Raw genomic sequence first — 14,578 nt, 5'->3', positions numbered from 1 at the left:
TGTCCCAAGAGCCCCTCAGTCCTGGGCACCCTACCTCTAGGGTGGTCAAATTATCTTCCCTTTTGGCTGAAGATGAAACAATCGAAATGTGGGACTAATTGCGGGGGTTCTCTAGCAGAAAGGAATGGGGTCACCCAAAGACCCCTGGGCTCCCTGCTCTGAGAACTGCCGCTTCAATAGCTCCTCTCCACTCAGAGAGCATAGGAGGCAGGGCCTTGCAAGACGGGATTCTGTAGAAAGAGCTGGATGGTGTGAATCGTATGATGGGGAGACCATTCAACTTCTTAGGAAACATAACGACCCTTTTCTCCACCCCTCGCCTCTCCTTTGAGCCTTACATGAGTCCCATGAGAACAGAGCAGTGCCAAAGCAAATCTGAAGAGAATTTTGATATCTCTCTGGGTTTAAGAGTCATAAAAACTCTTGTCTCTTAAAGAAAGAACAGCGGAAGCCACTCTACCAAATGTGTAAGGGAAATTCGAGAATAATTTAAACATAAGCAAAGCAAACCAAGTGAAAGATCCTGACGATAAGTTCCTAGGGTAGCTGATGTTCCTGTGGACTTTAGACTTTAAGAGACTAGATTAAGAGAGGAAGGGAAGTAGAGTAGCTAATGCCTCTTGAGTAATCCGTGCATGCCAGGCACTGTGCTAACCGCGGACGCTCCCCATCTCATTTACTCCCAACAGCTACCCAGAAGACAGGTACCATTACTATTTGCATTTCGGAGTTGAAAACATGAGTTTCAAAAATGTTGAAGTAACTGGTCTAAGGTTGCACAACTAGCAAGTGTCAGGACCCGGATTTGGACCTTGGTCATCAGGGCACAGAGCCATGGTCTTGACCAGTGTGCTACCCTGCCTGCCACCGTCACGTGTTGCCAGCATAATCAACCTTACCGACTGTCCTCATGCATTTTTGCCAGGATTTCCTGAAAACCTTTCAGAGGTGTTTTGCTTAGGGTGAACCCACAAGCAGTCAGGGTTATTTTAATGCTGGCTGGCACACGTACACACACACACACACACACACACACACACACTTGCTAGTCAAAAATGCAGAAACTTGGAGGCCGGCCCCATAGCCGAGTGGTTAATCTTCCACATGCTCTGCTTTGGTGGCCCGGGTTTGCGAGTTCAGATCCCGGCTATGGACCTACGCCACTCATCAGCCATCATGTGGAGGCATCCCACATACAAAGTAGAGGAAGACAGGCACAGATGTTAGCTCAGGGCTAATCTTCCTCAAGGAAAAAAAAAGAGGAAGCTTGGCAATGGATGTTAGCTCAGGGCGAATCTTCCTCACCAAAAAAAAAAAAAAAAAAAAAATTACAGAGATTCAAGTGGACTCCCTGTAAAACATGCAGCTTTTCTTTTAACTGAGCTTTTGTGCACATGTCTCAGTGACTGTCAACTGGCCATCAGGTGTGGCAGTCTAAATTCTGGGGGATCTTGGAAGGAGGTGGGGAGAGGGGCGATGAAAGGTGCTGGGACGTTGGAGGGAGAGCCAGGTAGAAGGCTCTGTGTGGGTTGTGGTTCCTCCCTCTCAAGTCATCAGGAAAGTTAGAACCTTTATGATTGGAGGCCTTGGGAACAGCAAAGGGCTAAAAGCTGGCGTGGGGCCAACCTGAGGCATTGCCCCCAGGAGCAGAGGCACAGGACTTTGCAAAGGGGCAAAGACTAGGAGTTGGAAGAAAGTGGGAGGAAGGCTCTAGACTTGGTGGCTGAGGTGGGAGGGCAGACTGTGGAACTGGGAGTGTGAGTCAAGTTCCTCTAAATCTGTCAGGAGAAGACAAGCGTGTCTGAGTCACATGCATTCTTCAAGTCCCCAGGCTTCTGGCCGCATGTTTCCAGACTCCCAGACTCTGCTAGCCCCAGGCTCTGAGGGTAGGGAGCGCTGTTCTGGGCAGCTTACCCCTGTCCAAATATCTCCGCCAGAACCTCGGGGGCTGGAAAAATCTGATTCTGCCACAAAGGTCCTTTGAATTCTTCTCCTTTTCCTCCCCTCTACCTCAGTTTCCCCCCTTGACCCTGCCATCCCTCCTCCCACACCAACCAAAGAATACTGATGAGTTTATCAGATCCCCGACGCAGTGTGAACTGGAGGTACGAAGCTGCAACCTTCAACTTGCTTCAATGTTCTCCCATAATTGGAAACGAAAACTGAAGACGACGCCAGGAACATGTGGTTGAGAGCTGGGAGATCCTTCTTGGAGACACTCAGCTTCAGCACTAAATTTCTAGAATCCTCCGTGAGCAGAAAGACGCTTGATTTACCTTCGAGGAAGGGAGAGTATAGACTGCTCTGTGTCTGGGGCCTGTTCTGTGAAGTGCTGGGAAAAGTTTTCTTGCACATCAACAAGTTGCTGCTGGGTCGGGTAGGCTGGCACTGCCTCTTTCCCCAAACAGGAGGCGATGCCTAGCTTTTAGAAACCTCGTCTTCACAAAGTACTGCATTGGGCTGCAAATCTGGACTTTTTTCTCCCCCTCCCCCGCCTACCTTTTTTTTCTTGCTAATTGGCAGAAAATTAATGAACGAGGCACTGATTGAGCAGATGCTCCTCATGGAAAAAGACAGAATTGGAGCTTTTCTTGCCCTCTTTTTGCTTTTTTTTTGAACACATCAAGAAGGTAGGAACATGTGGCAGGTCAAAAATTGAGAAGGTAACAGTACAGACTGAAGAACACAAAGAAGTTGGGGTGTGTGTGTGGGGGGGGGTGTGTGTGTGTTTTCTCTTTTGTTTTAACTGCCTTGGATCTTTTTTTTTTTTTAAGCTCATATTAGGCTGTAGCTCACAATTAGCAGTTAGGCCTCTGGGACCTAATTAACCAATTCAATTAACAAAAAAAGCACACAAGTCACCCTGACATTTGTCAGCCATTAGGAGAGATGTCAGACTGGCAGTTTCAGCCGAAACATTAATGGTGATTAGCTCATTTGCGACTCATTTTACTCCACTGTCCTCCTGGAGAGGCAGCCTTGAAGCCACACTGCCCAGAGCTGGGGGCCAGGAGCTTGACCTTCAAAGGTCAATAAAAGGCTCCCTCCTAAGTCTCCCACTGGGTCCCGGGGCCCCATCCCAACCTTAGCTCAGGCATCCCACACTTCTCCCAGGTTCCCACCAAGTTCCTTTGGAGAAGCCCAATACTCTTGGCTATTTCTCCCCAGGATGAGAATTCAGCAAATGCTTCTTTATTAGGGATGAAGCTTTTAAAATCTTATTACCATGATTGTTTTTGGCCTCTTGGTTCCCATATTTACTTCCTGTGCTCAGCAGGGCTGCTGGAGCCAGCTTGGGCAGGCAGTTTTTTCGTGGGGCACTGCCTTTGTTCTTTGAGTTGATTAACTCCAATATCTTATATGATACAGACAGGTATTTATATAGTAGCTGTGGCTATCTTTGCCTCTGATCTCCCTTAATTTAACTCCACTTCCCCGGAAGCCCTGACTTAATAATAAGCAAGGAAGCCCATGTAAATAAGAAGCTCAGGTGTGTAGGTTGACGGATAAAGAGGAAGGGAGTGAGGTCCCCAGATATCAAAGACTAGGTGGTGCGTCTCCCAGTGCATTCCTCCTCCTTACTTTCGTCAGTCTCCAAGGACGTTCCCAAGGGCTTGTTTTGCCAGCCCGAGGAAATAACCCTCACCAGGTGTCATGTAGAGATGGTGCTCCATTGCATGTAAGAGAAAGCTCAGGTAACAGTGCCTTAAACGCTCGGGGGATTTATTGTTCTCTCCTGACAAGAGGCGCAGAGGGAGGCACTCAAGGACTGGAACAGCTGCTCCACAGCTTCGTCAATGCCGCTGCCAACCTCTATCCTTCCGTCCCACTCCCCTTAGCATGTGTGGAGTCTGTCCTCATGGTTGCAAGATGGTGGCTCCCACACCTCCTGGCATGGCGACTGCATTCCAGAAAGGAAGAAGAGGGCAGGGAAAAAGGCAAAAGCTTTGTGAAGTCTGACTTCTTTTTCATCAAGAAAACAATAGCTTTCCAGGAAGCCCTACCCAGCAGACGTCCACTTTTGATTGACATACAGCCTCCTCAACTACAAAGGTCACAGGGAAGTCAAGATTTTCCTGGCTGAATATACTGTCGCCCTGAAGAAAATTGGGATTCTGTGGGTCAGGAAGAAAGGAAGCATAGATATTGGTAAATGACCAACATCTGCCACATCCATTTATTGAGTCCCTACCAGGCAGACATATTTTCTTTGCAAGAGCCCTGCAGGGAGGGGATGATATCCCTGTTTGACAGATGAGACACAGGATGCTCAGAGAGGTTAAGCGGTTTGCCTAAGGTCACACCGGTGGTAAATGGCAGTGCAATGATTGAAAATCAGATGTGTTGGATCCGAAGACTGTGGTTTATTTTCTGGCGGCACCATCGTCCACTAGCCATGGGTTCTTGGAGACTCAATCTGCAGCCACATGGCAGGAATCCCTGAGCACTAAGATTTTGCCCATTTGAAAAACTGGGGATGGGAAACTCAGGATACGCTCCTGCCCTTCCAGCTTGCCTCTGTTGTTCACCTGGTTCTGAGCCACATGCTAATAACCACACATATGGGTTTCATTTCCCCCAGGGCTTGGCCAAGTAAGCCCCCAAAGCCACCTTGCTTGTCACCCTCTGCCCCTTCCCACCAGCCCCCAACCCCAGCTCACACACGAAGTGGACCCATTCAAACTGGAGGCACCCCGGGCTGTGCAATTATGCTGAGGAGAAAACAGCCCCTCTTTCAAGAGGTGACTCCCTACCATTCTGAAATACGACTTCATTAATTGCAGGCCCCTGTTGATTCATTACCATGAAACAGCCTGCACTGCTCGCCTGTGGCATAACCTTTCTCAACGGAGGGAGCCGGACAGTCCTTGCGGGTAATCTGCAGGGCCCAACAGCAAACATCTAGAATCGGGACTATTCATGCATGAACAATACAGCAGCTCCTTATTGTTACGACCATTGTTCCCGCACAAAAAGCAGTGGGCAGGTGAAATCTATTTTAGCTGAGAAGGCTCTACAGAAATCCTTGCTACCGAGCATTTGATACTGATCACAGCGTCACATCAGGGAACAGCAGCTGAAAGGAGAAAGTCATTTTTATTGCTGAACTTAAGAGGCAACAACCTCTCCTCTGCTCCGGCGCACCAGGACTTAGGCCTCTAAGGGGGAGTGAGGATGATTTTGTTTTGTTTTTCATTCCACTCAGTGAGAGTGGGTTTCTAAAGAGGGCAGTGGTTTGGTCAATCAGAAGAAAAAAAAAGGTATTACACAATGTTGCATTCGGGCAACACATGTGAACTCTGAATTCATTCAATTTTAAAAACATGCTCCCAGGGGAATCAAGTCTGTGAGTGTGAATTATAACGAAGGGTGTGGCAACTCAAGAAGTGGTGGTGCCCGAATGGTACCATTTGGAGCGAGGGATCTAGTGGAAGAAAACAGGGACTTGATTCTGCGCTGGCTCTCCCTCTTTTTGGCCAGGCAGTGGAAATGCCACTAGCTCAATTCACCCTCCTTCTGCGAAGGGTGAGCCCGTCGGGAGTGATTCTTTTGAGATTTCTGTAATGTCCAGCATGAGGGTTGGGATGCGATGGAGAGAAGATTCAGCTGGGTGAGATACAGGAGGAACCTCAACTATTATTCAGTCCAGTCCTCATATTACAGCAGCAGAGACAGGACCAAGGAAGGGATGTGGCTTGCCCTGCTAGTTAATGCTGGGATTAGAAACCAGCCCACAACTCCTCATTCTCCATGAAAGTTTTGAGTTAAGAGACATGGTGCTGAATTGAGGCAAGAGCATCAAGCAATCAGAATGGACGCCGGCCATAAATAACCATTCATGCCCTACCAGTGCATCTTAGAGGTGACCGTCAGGCCTGCTCTAGATCTCAGGAGACCATCATGGCACACACCAGGGATGGAATCAGTGAAGGATCCTCCAACTGTAAGGCAAAGAGGAGGGAGCAGCTGACAGTCACCCGTTCGCCAGCGGGTGCTACAGGAGACAGGATCGGAGAAGTGGGCAATACCATTGGTTGCTTGGAATGGTTTATGCCACAAATATCTAGAAAGGTGTGTGGAAATAAACAAAGACTAACCAATGAGAAAAGCAAAGGCTATTTGTTCTGAGCTTGCTACAGCAGGGGAGGCAGCCCCATCACTTGCGTTTTGGCAGACACTCAAAGGAAGGCAGAGGTGGGGGAAAGCTTTATGGTGAACAAAAGAAAGCTTCAGGTATGTCCTGATGGGAGGCTGTTGGCCTGGGGAAGCTGGAGGCAGGTTAAGTAGAAGTGGGGTGTCCTGTGTGGTTGGTTAGGGGTACATATTTAGCTTTCTCTGTTTGGTCCTAAGTTGGAAACAGCGACACAAATTAGGGAAGTTGTCAGTTATTAATCGAGTCCTGGCTCTTTGGGGCTGACTCTTACAAAAGTTCTTGTGTAGCTTCCTGGGTTGTCACTAGAGATAGTGGCCTGACTTTCTGCACGTCTGACCTATAGCAGACCAGCTTCCTGGGCTGGTTATTGTAGGTGGAGGTTGCTGCTGGTTGTGCGTCAGAGTTCTGTTTTTATACATGGTCTGGCCATCGTGTGTTTGTGTTTTCAGTCTCTCAGGTAAGGCCCTAAGCTGAGGACAGACTCCCTGAGCTCTCAGGGTGCCTCTAGCTCGGTTCACTCATTTCTCCCCCACCATTCTTCTCCTTGGGAAAACTAGAAGTAATTATACAAATTTGCTTTGATGTGCTGTCTTTATAACCACAACCTACTCCTCACAGATTTCAGTTTGAGTGTTCCCAGATCACAAGTGGCTCTGAAACTTCAAGTTGAAACTGACAGCTTCATCTGGGAAACACCACGTTGCTTCATCAGCCACCTCACAAGACAAGAGATACCACCAGGAGTCACACATCTACTTCCTTCTTCCGCCCCGGCTTCCCGTGTAATCAAGCAGAGTCACAGTCATGTCCTGGGAAAATACCATTTTGCTTGTGGCTCTGTGCTGCACTGCTCATGGTCTTGGGTCCAACACTATGCGCTAATATAGCCTGCCACGGTAATATGCATGTATGCATACTACATACATACATAATTTGTAATCATTGTGAATTTATATGGCTTATATTAAGATATAAAACTTATCCTGTGACCCTAAGAGTCAGAACAAAGAGTTCGTGATAAAAAGTGCACCAGAGTCTTTCTCAAGAAAGCAATGTCCTTAGAAGATGATGTTAAAAAAATAACAATGTCCTCAGAAGATGATATAAAAGGTGGTAGAAGTTGTTTGGTTTATGACAGCAATTTTTTTTGATTAAACAAATAATACAGAGAGATTTCAAGTATCCTTTCCCCACCCCCCAACTTTATAGAGGAATAATTGACAAATACAATTGTATGTATTTAAAGTGGATGATATGATGATTTGATATACATCGTGGAATGATTATGAAGATCAAGATAAGTAACACATCTATCGCCTCATATGGTTAACTTTTGGTGTGTGGTGAGAATTCTTAAAATCTACACTCGGCACGTTTCAAGGATATAGCACCGTGTGAGTAACTATATAGTCACCATGCTGTACATTAGACCCTCAGCACTTACTCATCTTATAACTGAAAGTTTGTGCACTTTGACCTAGATCCCCCCATTTCCCTCTCCCCTCAGCCCCTGACATCCGCCATTCTAGACTCTGTTCTGAGAAACTGATTTTTTTGTTTGTCCAGATTCCACATATAGGTGATATCATACAGTATTTGTCTTTCTCTTTCTGGCTTATTTCACTTAGCGTAATGCCCTCCAGGCTCATCCATGTTGTAATAAACGTCAGAATTTCCTTCTTTGCTATGGCTGAATAATATTCTATTATACGTATTTCAATTTTCTTTATCCATTCATCTATCAAAGACATTTAGGTTCTTTCCATATCTTGGCTATCGTGAGGAATGCTGCCTTGAACATGGGAGTGCAGATGTCTCCGTGAGATGCTGATTTTGTTTCCTTCGGATATATACTCAGGAGTGGGAAGGCTGGATCATATGGTGGTTCTATTTTAAATTTTTCGAAGAACTGCTATATTGTTTTCCACAGTGGCTGCACCAATTTACATTCCCACCAACGGTGCACAAGGGTTGCCTTTTCTCCACAGCCTTGCCAACATTTGTTATCTCTTGCCTTTTTGATATTAGCCATGCTACATGTGTATGGTGCTATCTCATTGTGGTTTTGATTTGCATGTCCCTGATGATTAGTGATGTTGAACACTTTGTCATGTTCCTGTTGGCCCTCTGTATGTCTTCTTTGGAAAATGTCTATTCAGGTCCTCTGCTTAGTTTTTAATTGGATTATTTTTGCTATTGAGTTGCAGGAGTTCTTTATATATTTTGGATATATTATCAGATGTATTGTTTACAAATATTTTCTCCCATTCCGTAGGTGGCCTTTCAATTTGTTTATTATTTCCTTTGCTGTGTAGCTTTTTAGGTCAATGTAATCCCATTTGTTTATTTTAACCTTTGTTGCCTGTGTTTTTGGTCTCCTATCCAAAAAATTCATCGCCAAGACCAATGTCAAGGAGCTTTTCCCCAGTGTTTTCTTCTGGGAGTTTTGTTGTTTCAGGTCTTACATTTAAGTCTTCAATCATTTTGAGTTATTTTTGTGAGTGGTGTAAGACAGGGATCCAGTTTTGTTCTTCTGCATATGGACATCCAGCTCTCCCAACACCATTTATTGAGCAGACTCTCCTTTCCCCACTGTGTGTTCTTGACTCCCTTGTCGAAGAGTTCTTGATCATATATGCCTGAGTTTATTTCTGGGCTCTCTATTCTGTTCTATCGATCTACATGCCTGTTTTTATGCCAGTACCGTACTGTTTTGATTAATATAGCTTTGTGATACAGTTTAAAACATGAAGTACGATGCCTCCAGCTTTCTTCTTCCTCAAGCTTGCTTTGGCTATTCAGAGTCTTTTGTGGTTCCATACAAATTTTAGGATACTTTTTCTGCTTCTTTGAAAAATGCCATTGGAATGTTGATGGAAATTGCATTGAATCTGTAGATGACTTTGGGTAGCATGACATTCTAACAATATTAATTCTTCCAATCCAAGAACACAGGACATCTTTCCATTTATTTCTGTTTTCCTCATTTCTTTCATCAGTGTTTTATTGTTTTCAGCGTACAGGCCTTTCACCTCCTTGGTTCAATTCATTGTTTTATTGTTTTTGGTGCTATTGTAAATGGGATGCTTTCTTGATTTCTCTTTCAGATAGTTTGTTGCTCATGTACTCTTTACCCAGTTTCCTCCAACAGCAACATCTTGCACAATCACTGTACAATATCACAGCCAGGATATTGACGTTGATACAATCTACAGATCTCATTTGGATTTCCTTAGTTTTACTGGTGCTTGTATGCGTGTTTGTGTGTGTGTGCATATTTAATTCTATAGAATGTTTTTGGTTTTTACATTTGAAAAATAATTTTAATTATAGTAAAATACACATAACATAAAATTTACCATCTTAACCATCTTTAAGTGTACAGTTTGGTCGCGTTATTGTGGTGGAATCAATCCCCAGAACTCTTCATCTTGCAAAACAAACTCTATTCATATTGTTCTATACAATTTTATCACGTGTAGATTCCTGTATCTGCCACCACAGTCAAGATACAGAATGTTTCCATCACCACAAGGCTCTCTCCTGTTGCCCTTTTGTAACCACACCCACCTCTCTCTTGCCCTGACCTCCATCCTAAATCCCTAGCAAACAATAATATATAGTTTTGTCATTTCAAAAATGTTATGTAAATGGAACCGTATGGTATATTGCCTTTTGGAATTGACTTTTTAAACTCAGCATAATTCTCTGGGAATTTATCCAAGTTGTTGCATGTATCAACAGTTAGTTCTTTTTATTGCTGAGTAGTATTCCGCCGTATGGATATACCACAGTTTGTTTAACCATTCACTCATTGAAGGACATCTGGGCTGTTTCCAGGTTTGCAGTATTATGAATAAAGCTTCTATGAACACTCGTGTGCAGGCTTTTGTGTGAATATAAGTTTTCATTTCTCTGGGTAAATGCCCAGTAGTACAATTGCTGGGTCACACAGTGATTGCATGTTTAGTTTTATGAGAAACTGTCAACTATTTTCCAGAATGACAATATGCTTTTACATTCTCACCAGCAACAAATGAATGAACTAGTTTCTCTATATCCTCTCCAACACTTGGTATTGTCCTTGTTTTTTATGTTAGCTATTCTGGTAGGTATATAGTGATATCTCATTGTGGTTTTGACTTGCATTTACCTAACAGCTAATGATGTTGAACATTTTTTCCTGTGTTCTTTGATATCTATATCCTCTTCGGTGAAATATCTGTTGATGTTTTTTGCCCATTTTCTAATTGGATTATATGGGATTTTGCTGTTAGGATTTGAAAGTTTTAAAAATATATTCTAGAAACTAGTCCTTTGACAAATATGTGTTTCCGACATTTTTTTAAATGGTTTTAAGAAGCTTCATAGGCTTGCTCGTAACCATCATTTGTGTGAGTTTGACACAAATACTCAATAAACGTTTTTTGAATGAACAGATTAACTTGTGTGTTCAAGATTGTAGAATGAGTAGGACAACTATGTTCCCAGAAAGAGCAGATGGTAATGAGTATTGGAGACAAACGGGATTCTGTGATCAAATGAGGTTTGGTCATTTGTGCACAGTGCACATTCGCATAGTAAGGCTCTGAGAAGTCCTGTAGGGAAAAGCCCATTTAACTTTTTTCTAACTCAGTGCTTTCCATACTTTTTTGACCACGAGACCCTTTATTTCATGGAGCAAAAGCTTCAATATCTCACAGAGCCAGTGTTCCTCAAAACAGAGTTCAGGGAGGTGGCTCAGAAGCTGGAGTTAGTGCAGCAGAGAAGAATGGAAGAGGATTCTGCACGAACAGGGGAGAGAGACGAGAAATCATGGGATGCCTGGTAGTGGAAGCTACAGGCACTTTGGTGTTGCCAGAGTATGAAGTATAAAGCGGAGAGGGATGAGCAAAGAGGGTTGAGAGTCAGTAGGAGCCAAGTCCTGGAGAGGGTCTTGTCTACCATGCTCTGGAGCTGGGATTTGACTGATTGGACACTTAGGAGCCGTGACTCTCTGAACAGTAGAATGATGTGGTCAGATGCGATTCTGCACAGATTGTTCTGGTGGCTGGGTGGAGGATAGATTGGAAGGGGACAAACAAGATGGCCAATTTAGGAGCCTGCCTTGATGTTCCAGTAGGAGAAGATTGGGTCTGGTGAACAAGCAGTGCGTTCGTGGGGGGTAAGAGTAGATAAACTACATCCAGTAGGTTCCCAACCTCATCCAAACCCTTGAAAACGTACTCCCAAACTGGTCTGACAGCCCCTCAACAGAGAGCTTGGTGTCCCTGAAGCAAGGGAGACCCACTGAGAAGGAGCAGCGGGGCAAATGACATCACGACAGAGGAAGAGAGCACAGAAGCCAAGACTCTGCTCTATTCCTCTTTGCCTCCCATAACTTCGCAGCTCCCGACACAAATTAGGTGCTCAACAAATGTTCTTTGAGCGAATGAACAAAGGGACTGTTCAAGGTCGTTTATAACCTCGAACAAGTCTACCACCTTTCAAACAGAGACTGTCTCAGCCAAAGCAGCCAAAGCAAGATGCCCTTGGTTACTTGAATTTTTTCTCCAAGATCTCATTAAGTTCCAGCCTAAGATTATCTGTTCATTTGTTAGAAACTGAGTGTAGTCAGGGGGTCTGCGACTTTGGGGGGGTGCATACCACGGAACAAAAGACCCTGTTGCTAAGGAGCAGAGAGGAAGTTCCAAGTCAGATCCCAGGCTCTCCACCCCTCCCACGGCAGTCTGTATTGTCCCAAAGCACTTGCTTAATGGTCAATTCTGAGTGTGTGGCAGGGGAAATTTAATCCATATGGTTTTGATTCATTTACACTTAACTCATCAAAACACTTATTTTTTCCTGGGAGAGTTTGTTGCCATTTGGGAGGCATTTTCAGATGTGATAAAAGCCTTTCAAATGATCAGAGAAGGGGCTGGGAGTTGGTCATGGATTCAATATGCGAGGAGGCAGAGGGCCAGGCCTGGCCTTCCTTTGCTCTGGTTCAGAGATGGCCAATTTTGGTCACATTTTTCTTCCTTGATCTTGGAAATGCACCAGGTTAGACAAAGATAGAAAACTGGGAAGAGAAGAGCTGGAAGCAGTGCAGAGCGTGAAAGATGAAGCCCTGGACCCACACATTCAGGCTGACAGGCAGGGGTACTGGCACCTCTAATCCAGCCACTTGGCCTAAAAACCCTTGCCAAGTCCAGTTCTCATTGCCTTAGTTACCTTGGTTGTGAGAAATGGCTCCAAACCCTGGACCAGTAGATGGTTACAGGGAGCAGGCTTTCAGAGAACAATAATTCCAATCCTCTCGATTTATGTATGAGAAACCAAAGACCAGAGAAGCAAGTGACTTGTCTAACGTCATGTGTCCAGTTAGTGATAGAGTCTAAAACTGGCTCTCCCAAATCCAGCTTCTGCATCCCTCCATTACTGCAGACATGGCCCCGCCCTGACGTGTAACCAGCTCGTTAAAATGCTCCTTTCTCTGTGTTCTTAACATTTGTTGAGATTTACTATGTATTAGGCCCCATGACAAGCACTTTTGTATGATATTATGAGCTGCAACCCTGGGCAAGTTATGCAACCTCTCTTAGCTTCTAGAGCTGGTAAACATGATGGTCCAAAGTGGAAGCTCTGAGCCACACTGCCCAGGTTCAAATCTTGGCTCTGCAACTTGCTACTTGGCTCATCTTGAACAAATTATTTAATCGTTGTGTCCCTCGGTACCTACCTCATAGGACTGTTATAAGCCTGGATAGTCTTATTATTTCAGATGATCCTCCATAACAACCCAATAATGTAGCTACTATTGTTGTCACCATATTGCAGATGAGAAAACTGAGGATCGTGACAGTCAGGACAGTTGTCCAAGGTAACTGGCAGAGCTAGAATTCCAACTTGGACCTTTCTGGTTCCGGAGAAGCAGATCTCTGGGATTTATTGGATAACGTGGAGTGTATTCGTTCAGTTTTGTTTATTTTTTTTACCATATGATGTGGGCATAGCTCAGTTTCTCTTACATCTTTAATATCTACAACACAAAATAATCATGACTGATCTTGAGCGTCAAATACATTTCAAATGAAATCTCCATTGTATTCTTAGCACCCAACTTGCTGATGTATTTTGGGAGTGTTTCTACATTAGACAAGATGCTTTCAGGTTTAAGAGGAAATAACTCAACTTAAATTTGCAAAAGCACCGAAGGAAATATATTAACTCGCATAACTGGAAAGTCCACGGTTAAATCCAGCGGCTCAAAAGATGTCACCAAGAATCTTTGTCTCAACATCTCTCTGCTTTCCTCTGGGCTGGCTTCAGTTTTGGGAGGCTCTCCCTATATGGGGCAACTTAGCCAGCAGCATTTCTAGGCTGTTGGGCTCCTAGCTTAGCAGCCCCTGCAGAAAGAGAATGTGTTGTGCCCCAAATCCAGCAAAACCTCAGGATTGACTCTCTTTAGGTCTGGCTGAGGATACACAACCGCCTCTGAAACAATCACTCTTCCAGTGTATAAAGTGCTTGGACTGTTCAGCCAGGGTCATGTGCCCATCCCCAGAGCTGGTGAATGGAGTCAGCCTCACTCAAACCAGAAGACTTGAGTGGGAAAGGGGTGGCCCCCGACAGGAAAACCCAGGATGCTATTATGGGAAGAAGGGAGAATGGACTCCAGGCAGCAGAAACATCAGATGTCCACTACAACTTGCCAAATGAGTGTTGAGAAAAAAAGGTTAGCTTTTTGCATCGTGCTTGACATCCCACTGGACCCAAACTCTCAATCCTCAAACATTCTGGCAACAACATTTTTCCTCTTATCTGAAAAACACTTTAATCCATGCTCTGCCACGACGTCCTAAAGACCAAGGTGGCAGAAGAGCACAGTGGCAGCACAGTCGTAGTGCGTGGGCTAAGCTGCGATCCATCCTCTGGGCTGTTTTCACTATCCCCAGTCCTGCAGGTCACTGGATGTCACTGTTGTCCTAGTCAGGTGGAGGGAGATCTTTGGAGACACTGCTGTTTCCCTTTTCCCCGGGGGACCTAAACATGGCCTTTCCCCGCAGAGTCTGAACACGGTTAACTTCATCCCTGATTGTCTTGGGACAATGAGATCTTCTTCCTAGAGGTCAAATGAGACAGCCATAATGACAGAAGGAGTCCCACGTTCTCAGGGATGCCCTGTCTCACAGGTAGGCAGTCTCCCCACCCCAGTCAGCTCACCTTGCGGCAGTTGAGGGTGAGCTGGACACAGCTAACAGCATCACGTAAGCTACAGGAATGGCTGTGTAATAATTTTCTGGCATCCTATGTTTGTCTACATTAGAGGCCAATAGATGGCCCATTTGGACTGAATTGGCCCATTGGCCCAATTCAACAAATATTTAAGTGCTTCTTGTTGGCCTGGGGACAAGCTAAGCAGGAACATTCTAGTTAATTCCA

General features: G+C 44.8%; 1 long non-coding RNA gene across 1 annotated transcript in view; it reads left to right on the top strand.

The window, feature by feature from the left end:
• Window positions 1-10,677, top strand: part of LOC139044589 (uncharacterized) — a 60,392-nt gene extending 49,715 nt beyond the window's left edge. Inside the window, exon 3 of the long non-coding RNA XR_011501654.1 lies at window positions 6,773-10,677. This is a non-coding gene — a long non-coding RNA (uncharacterized lncRNA). The remainder of the gene's footprint in view (window positions 1-6,772) is intronic.
• The last annotated feature ends 3,901 nt before the right edge of the window (window positions 10,678-14,578 follow it).

The sequence above is a fragment of the Equus asinus genome, chromosome 2 (assembly GCF_041296235.1).
Source record: "Equus asinus isolate D_3611 breed Donkey chromosome 2, EquAss-T2T_v2, whole genome shotgun sequence".
Taxonomy (NCBI): Eukaryota; Metazoa; Chordata; class Mammalia; order Perissodactyla; family Equidae; genus Equus; species Equus asinus.
This window is presented reverse-complemented; position numbering and strand designations above follow the sequence as displayed.